At 44.7% G+C, this 6546-nt stretch overlaps 1 non-coding gene across 1 annotated transcript; it reads left to right on the forward strand.

The window, feature by feature from the left end:
* Positions 1 to 1710: 1710 nt before the first annotated feature.
* Positions 1711 to 1782, forward strand: TRNAA-UGC (transfer RNA alanine (anticodon UGC)). Its single transcript has one exon. It is a non-coding gene; the product is annotated as a tRNA-Ala (tRNA).
* The last annotated feature ends 4764 nt before the right edge of the window (positions 1783 to 6546 follow it).

The raw sequence follows: 6546 nt of genomic DNA on the forward strand, positions 1-6546 counted from the left end.
AACCCCTCAGCTCGCTCCCGAGCCACGTCCAAAATACCACCACTTACGTTGCCGTCCTTCCTCCGTTCTGTGGCTAAGGTCGCTCGCTCTCATGGCCGCCCTCTCGAGCTAGAACAATAGGAGAGAGGACGGCTTTCAACGGAGCCCCATTCCTCAACTCACCCCATCACCCTCCTGCTCTTTTCCTGTTTCACCAAAACAGTATCAGCAAAGCGTCAGTTCACACACGGGGTGAAGATAAGTAGTAGCTCTTCGCTGGAGTTCATAAAATAACAGCATTTTTAATAACGGGAACCGGCGTTTCAGAGCAGGGGCCTCGTACCAGGCACTATTCTACACCTTCTCCGTGTAACTCATTCAGTGGCCGCCATCACCCTGTGAAGCAATTACTATTCAATTCTCCACTTCACAGATGAGGCCCAGAGAGGTGAGCTAATGAAATCACAGCTGCTGAGTCCAGTGTCCCGGGCACCAGCTCATTTGGGACTTTACTAGGAAGGGTTTCAGGTACTGGCAGGCTGTAAGGGAGATGATTAGTTAAGGACTGAGGTGGCAGTGGATTTTGGGGTGCGTTCTCCACATCATAGTAAAGTGACTCTATTTCTTGCCAGGAAATCTCAAGGGCTGGTGGAAAGAGGCGTAGCCTCACTTTTCGTTCTCCTTGTCTCTCACCGAACCAGTGAGTGGCACCTTGATGACTTGAAGGACACTCCATAGCATTGTGACTTCTCTCCCCTTGGGGAGCACTCTGGAAAAGAGGTCATCGACAGCTAAGGAATGGCCCTTTTTAGTGAGCTATCACAAAGAGACTTCCTTCCTTCCTCAGCGTTTTAGTGGGGGTGGATCTGTTTTTTTTTTTTTCTTGAATATATCTTTTTTCAATTGAAGTGTTGTGTTAGCTTCAAGTGTATATGTGTGTATATTCTTTTTCAGATTCTTTTCCACTGGGGGTTCACGTTGACATTCAGAGCTCTTTTTTTTTTTTTGTCTGCGTTGGGTCTTCATTGCGGTGCATGGGCTTCTCATTGCGGTGGCTTCTCTTGTGGCGGAGCACGGGCTCCAGGCGCGCAAGCTTCAGTAGTTGCGGCATGCAGGCTCAGTAGTTGTGGCTCGTGGGCTCTAGAGCGCAGGCTCCGTAGTTGTGGCTCGCGGGCTCAGTAGTTGTGGCGCATGGGCTTAGTTGCTCTGCAGCAGGTGGGAATCTTCCCAGATCAGGGCTCGAACCCGTGTTCCCTGCATTGGCAGGCGGATTCTTAACCAATGCGCCACCAGGGAAGTCCCAATAGTCACAGTTCTTGTTGGAGAAAAATAAAAATAAAAATAAACAGTCTGCAAACCTCACAGTCACCAAAGGTTGGCATGGTTTTAAAGACCAGGAAACCGGAGATTTCTGGGTGGAGGTGCAATGCGGGCAATGTCCTTATTTATTGGAAAGAAACCCTTTTATTTTCTGTCCCTTCTCTTCTGTCTGTGAGGAGCAACATTCAAGAATAGGTCTGTCTCCCTTTGCTCCTTGGCTCCGGTATCAGCTGGAATTCCAGCTGCAGAGCTGTGAACGACGGGTCTAGTTGGGAAACATAAAACGATTGGTTTTGGTTTGCTTTAAACTTTAACACCCATTTAGGTATACAACATTTTAATTTAGGGGGAAAAAAAAATCTAAAGAATAGACTATAGCAGAGAATTTCAGAAAGTGAAAGAGAAGTGGAGGGGGATGTAGCTCAGCGGAAGAGCTCATGCTTTGCATGTATGAGGCCCCGGGTTCGATCCCCGGCATCTCCACTGTACCGTTTCTGGTTTTTTTTGTTTGTTTGTTTCCCTCAAATTTCTGCCCCTGTTTATCATACAAACACCATGGACGTGATTATAACAGGTATTACTCCTCCGGTCACTACTTGCAAGTGGGATTTTCACAATAGGTGGGATCTGCCCTTCTTGAAGTCCCTAACACTCCAAATGTCATTTTGTTAGAAGAGGCAAAGGAAAGCAGTTAGAAGAAACATGTAAAGGCAAAACCTGATATGATGACTGAAACCACGGAAAAAGTGAGAATGATCATTCAGGAAATTTACCCTACGCTTCCTGGCATTGTGACTGCAGTAAAAGGCCTGGAGGCCTGGTGACTCATTCACGGCCGTCAGACGGCAAGCGTGGACGTCGTTCAAAGGTCTGAGCGTCTGTGCGGGCCCTTGCCCTTCAGTTGTGCTCTCAATAACTCCGTCTGAAAATGGAGCCATTTTCAGAGGGAGCCACCCAAAAGGAAACCAGCAGACACAGCAGGCGGGACTGTGCTTCCTGCTTCCTCAGCGACAGGCCACGTATAAAAGCATGAATGGCTGTGGCGCACATACTGTTTAAACCTATGTTTATACGTTGTACTTTATCATTAAAAATAAAAGCTATTTTATTAAAAGAAGGGGTCCTGTTGCACTCTGGGTTCGGTGGTTCTTCGTCTGCAGAAATAATGAATTCCTCATCCATCAAATCCTGTCTCTCATTTGATTTGACCTCATGTTTTAAATCATAAAAACATCTCACCTTAGAGCTGGAGGGATCTGACTCTGCACAGCCTTCGTTTTTTGAGATGAAACAAATTCATGAAACGACTCCCAGTTAGGGAGTGGAGTACTGGTGACAGCTTCTCTTTGTAATGAACTTCTGTGAAGGTTATTTCTCCCTAAATGTCAACACGGTTTTAAGAGAACAAAACGTTGAGGTTATCTCTAAAGTTATCAGGCCTCACATGAAATGAATCATATGATTCTGTTTTACTTTGTATCTTATGCTTAAATAATTCTAATAGCACAATGACAAGGAAAACAAACACCATAAGGAAAAAAGAACAAGGTGTGCTGAGAAATGGAGCTTTCTAGAAAAGATGTCATAAATCTTTGAAAAAAATGTTTTCCAGTGATTAGATTTGACTTTACAATTAAAAAAAATCAAAATCCATTATATGAGGTACCAAAGGTAGTCACAATTCTTGCGACTTCCCGGCGGTCTCGTTGTTAATCCTCCGCGTTCCCACTGCAGGGGGACGTAGGTTAGATCCTGGTCTAAGATCTAAAATAAAAAAAAACTAGCCAAATTCATAGAAACAGAAAGAATGATGGTTGCCAAGGGCTGGGGGTGAAGGGTTAGTGTTTAATGGGTACAGAGTTTCAGTCTTGCAAGATGAAAAGTGGAGATGGATGGCGGTGATGACTGCACAACAGGGTGAAAGTTGAAAGGTAGCAGAACATGCCCCTGACGTTATTTTGAGCTACCAGCACTTGAAAAACAGCAAATGCAAAGCAAGGCTTTCACTGAACTCCCCTTCTCCGCCCAAAGACAGATCCTTCAAAAGGAACTCCGTGGTCCTAGATCCCCTCCCCAGGAGTTTCACCAACCAGGGAAGATTGGCTCTTGACACAGGAGAGACTAAAAGTTGATACCAAACTGTGTCACAAGCTATCATATCTCTATCCATTCTTCTATTCCCCCAGTAAAAATCATTTACTCTCCCTTAAGAGGACTTTCCCTGTTAAGATGGTATTTAAGCCTAAATTCTAAAGTCACATCTTTGAGTGACACATTTTCCCTCCGGGGTATCTCCCATATATTCGAGACGTGTGCATGTTAATAGATTATTGTGCTTTGTTTTGTTTTGTTCCTCTTGTTAATCTGTCTTTCGTTACAGGCATCTCAGCCAAGGACGCAGAAGGGTAAAAGGAAAATTATTTTTCCTCCCCTACAATATACTTAACACTACTGAACTGTACACTAAAAAATGGTTGAGATGATATATTCTGTGTGTATTTTGCCACAATTTAAAGAAAACAAATTAAAACACAAAACAAAGACCCAACAAGTTAACTAACTTCTTAACGTTCCTATACTAGGCAAAATTGGGGACTGGAACTTCGGTCTGATTTTCTGACTGGTGGGGGATGAAATGGGTTATTCTGAAGCCGGAGCAGTTTGTTTTCTGCCACACACTGCAAATACACAAATGTAAGCAGGAAAAGGAACAGAGCCTCTAGGGCTTCTTCCCCCCCCCCTCCCCTAAGGCGTAGATTCCCTTGACTTCCTTTTATGGTTATATAACTGATGACAACACAACGCAAACCTTTCCCATCCATCTCTCCGATTTCACCCTTTCCCTTAGGAGGAAAATGTTTGCTGGTCGTTGTGCGAACATTCTCATGATGCTGAGTTAAGTGCCATACAAGGTTGTGTGATCTTCAGGGGAGCTGAATCCTTTGGGTGAGAGAGGAAAGGCAGGCGGACAAACAGGCACCAGTCCAACCCCCTGCAGCCCAACACCCAGGCCCTTTGTGAGCTCAGCTCATCACGTGCTCACACCTGCCCACCAATCCCGCCTTGTTGCTGGGTCTCTGTCACTCTTCCATTGGTGCCAGCTCTGACGCAATCCCTTCTGGGGCGCCTGCAAAGGATGGGTCAGTGGATGAAGGAGCTGAAAATGGATCCAGTGACTCAAGCTGCTTCTAGCACTTTCTAGCACATTGCATTCTAGGTCAGGGGATTTTAGGAGCGTGACTTGATACCCGATTCCTGAATCCAAGTGGGACATTTAGACTTTGGGAGCCCTTCTCAGCAAATAGAAAAGCGGTTGTAACAACGGCAACAAAAATCCTCTGTACAGCAGGGTTTATCAACCCAATGCATTATTGACATTGGGGACCGGGAAATTCTGTATTATGGGGGACCGTCCACTGAAGGATGTTTAGCAGCATCCCTGGCCTTTATCACTGGATGCTAGTGGCACTCCTCACCCGCGATATCACAGTATGACAACCACAAATGTCTCCTGGGAATTCCCTGGCAGTCCAGTGGTTAGGACTCAGTGCTTTCACTGCTGTGGCCTGGGTTCAATCTCTGGTCAGGGAACTAAGATCCCGAGAGCGGAGAAGGGGGCCAAAAAAAAAAAAAAAAATCTCCAGACACGGCCAGATGTCCCCCGATTGGCCAAATCACTCGTGGCTGGAAACCACTGCTCGAGGTAAACAGCAGCCACCCGTCTTTGGGGCGGTCATTTTCCCCTCCCCTCCCCCTCACCTCGGTGCCCTTGGACAAATGTTTTTTCTATTTGCTTCAACCGAACCCACAGTTAGACTTAAGTTAGGGACCGCAGGGGTGGTGCAGAGAATTTTTCTGCTAGAGACAACACAGTGTTCTCAGCTCGCAAGAATGTTGTTTTCTCTTTGGAGATAACCCCGGGCCCATTCCCCACCCTCTGAGCCTCTCCTCTCCCCCCTCTTTCTCCTTCTTTCCCTCCCTTGCCTCTGAAATCAGGCCTGTTTTCCTCTGTACCTTTTGGACCATGAAAAAAACTATGTCACAAAACTCGTGACTCAGCCTTTAAACAACAGGAGTCACAAGGTTTGCAGGAAAGGAACAGCCCAAAGCAAACAGGGTGTGGTTTGAAGCCAGGTCTGGTCACCTGAGAAAGAATCTCAGCTTTTTGTTCCTCTGAAAACTTCTTTCTGAAATTTAGGGAGAAAAAAACTTTATAAAGAGCCTTGATGTTCTGTTCCTTTAAACCCCCTTTCCAAAAATTTAGAAATAACCTTCACGGAAGTCTGTATTGGAAGTCACTGTGAAACGGCAGAAATGCGTCTGGGCGGGTGGGAAGGCTCCGAGGAGCTCCAGTTCTTTATGTCTCAGCTCAGAAAGAATTCAGCGAGAGGCAAAGTGATAGATAAGGAGTGATTTATTAGAATAGGACGCTTGTGAGGCTTCCAAGCCAGGGGGCTGCACCCCGAGAACTTAGTGGGCTACAGTTTTAGAATCCAACAAAGAAAGGGGAGGGGGAAAAGACCATCTTCTTCCTCATTCTTGAGTAGATGTTAAGCTTCCATCATCAGTTCCTCCTCCATGTCAGGCAGGGGAGTTTTCTTGTCTCTCCATAGTCAAGTCAGGACTGTCATGGCACCAGTGGAAATGAGCAAAAAGGTGGTAACATATATTAAAAATGGTAAATCATCTCAGGTTTCAGTATAATGTCACTCTCTCCTTATATGTTTGTTTTTAGTATGCCCAGAGGACTCATTAAGTTACTGAGCTCACTGGGCAGGATATGGGTCTCCTTCCACCATTGTTTGTTTCAGGGCATGTCTCATGCTTCTGTTGCATGGGTTTTTTGTTAAGCAAGCCTGCTGGTTTTGTGGTTAAGTAAACCTGCTTTCTTGAGTGAAAGACCCCTTAACTTACATACTTTTTTCTCTACTTACAATCCCCTAGTGGGATTAACTATAATGTTTAATCACCAACTTTGTCTCTTTACTCTGTCCCTGTCAACTGGGGTCTCCTGCTAACCTGAAAAATGACATTTTATTTTTATTATTCATTCTAATTTCCCAGTAATAAATTCATTCTGAAAAATGTTAAAAATGATAGAGGTTAAAGTTTATTTTGAAAATTGCTCAGACCTTTTTCATAAGTACATACACAGGTTACCAAAGAAAATATATAGCAGTTTTGTTCTGATTCACGTTTTAAGTATAATGTTTAAATGATTTAATGTTCATAATTTCAAGCAGGAAT

Source organism: Lipotes vexillifer, unplaced genomic scaffold (assembly GCF_000442215.2).
Source record: "Lipotes vexillifer unplaced genomic scaffold, Lipotes_vexillifer_v1.1 scaffold21, whole genome shotgun sequence".
Taxonomy (NCBI): Eukaryota; Metazoa; Chordata; class Mammalia; order Artiodactyla; family Lipotidae; genus Lipotes; species Lipotes vexillifer.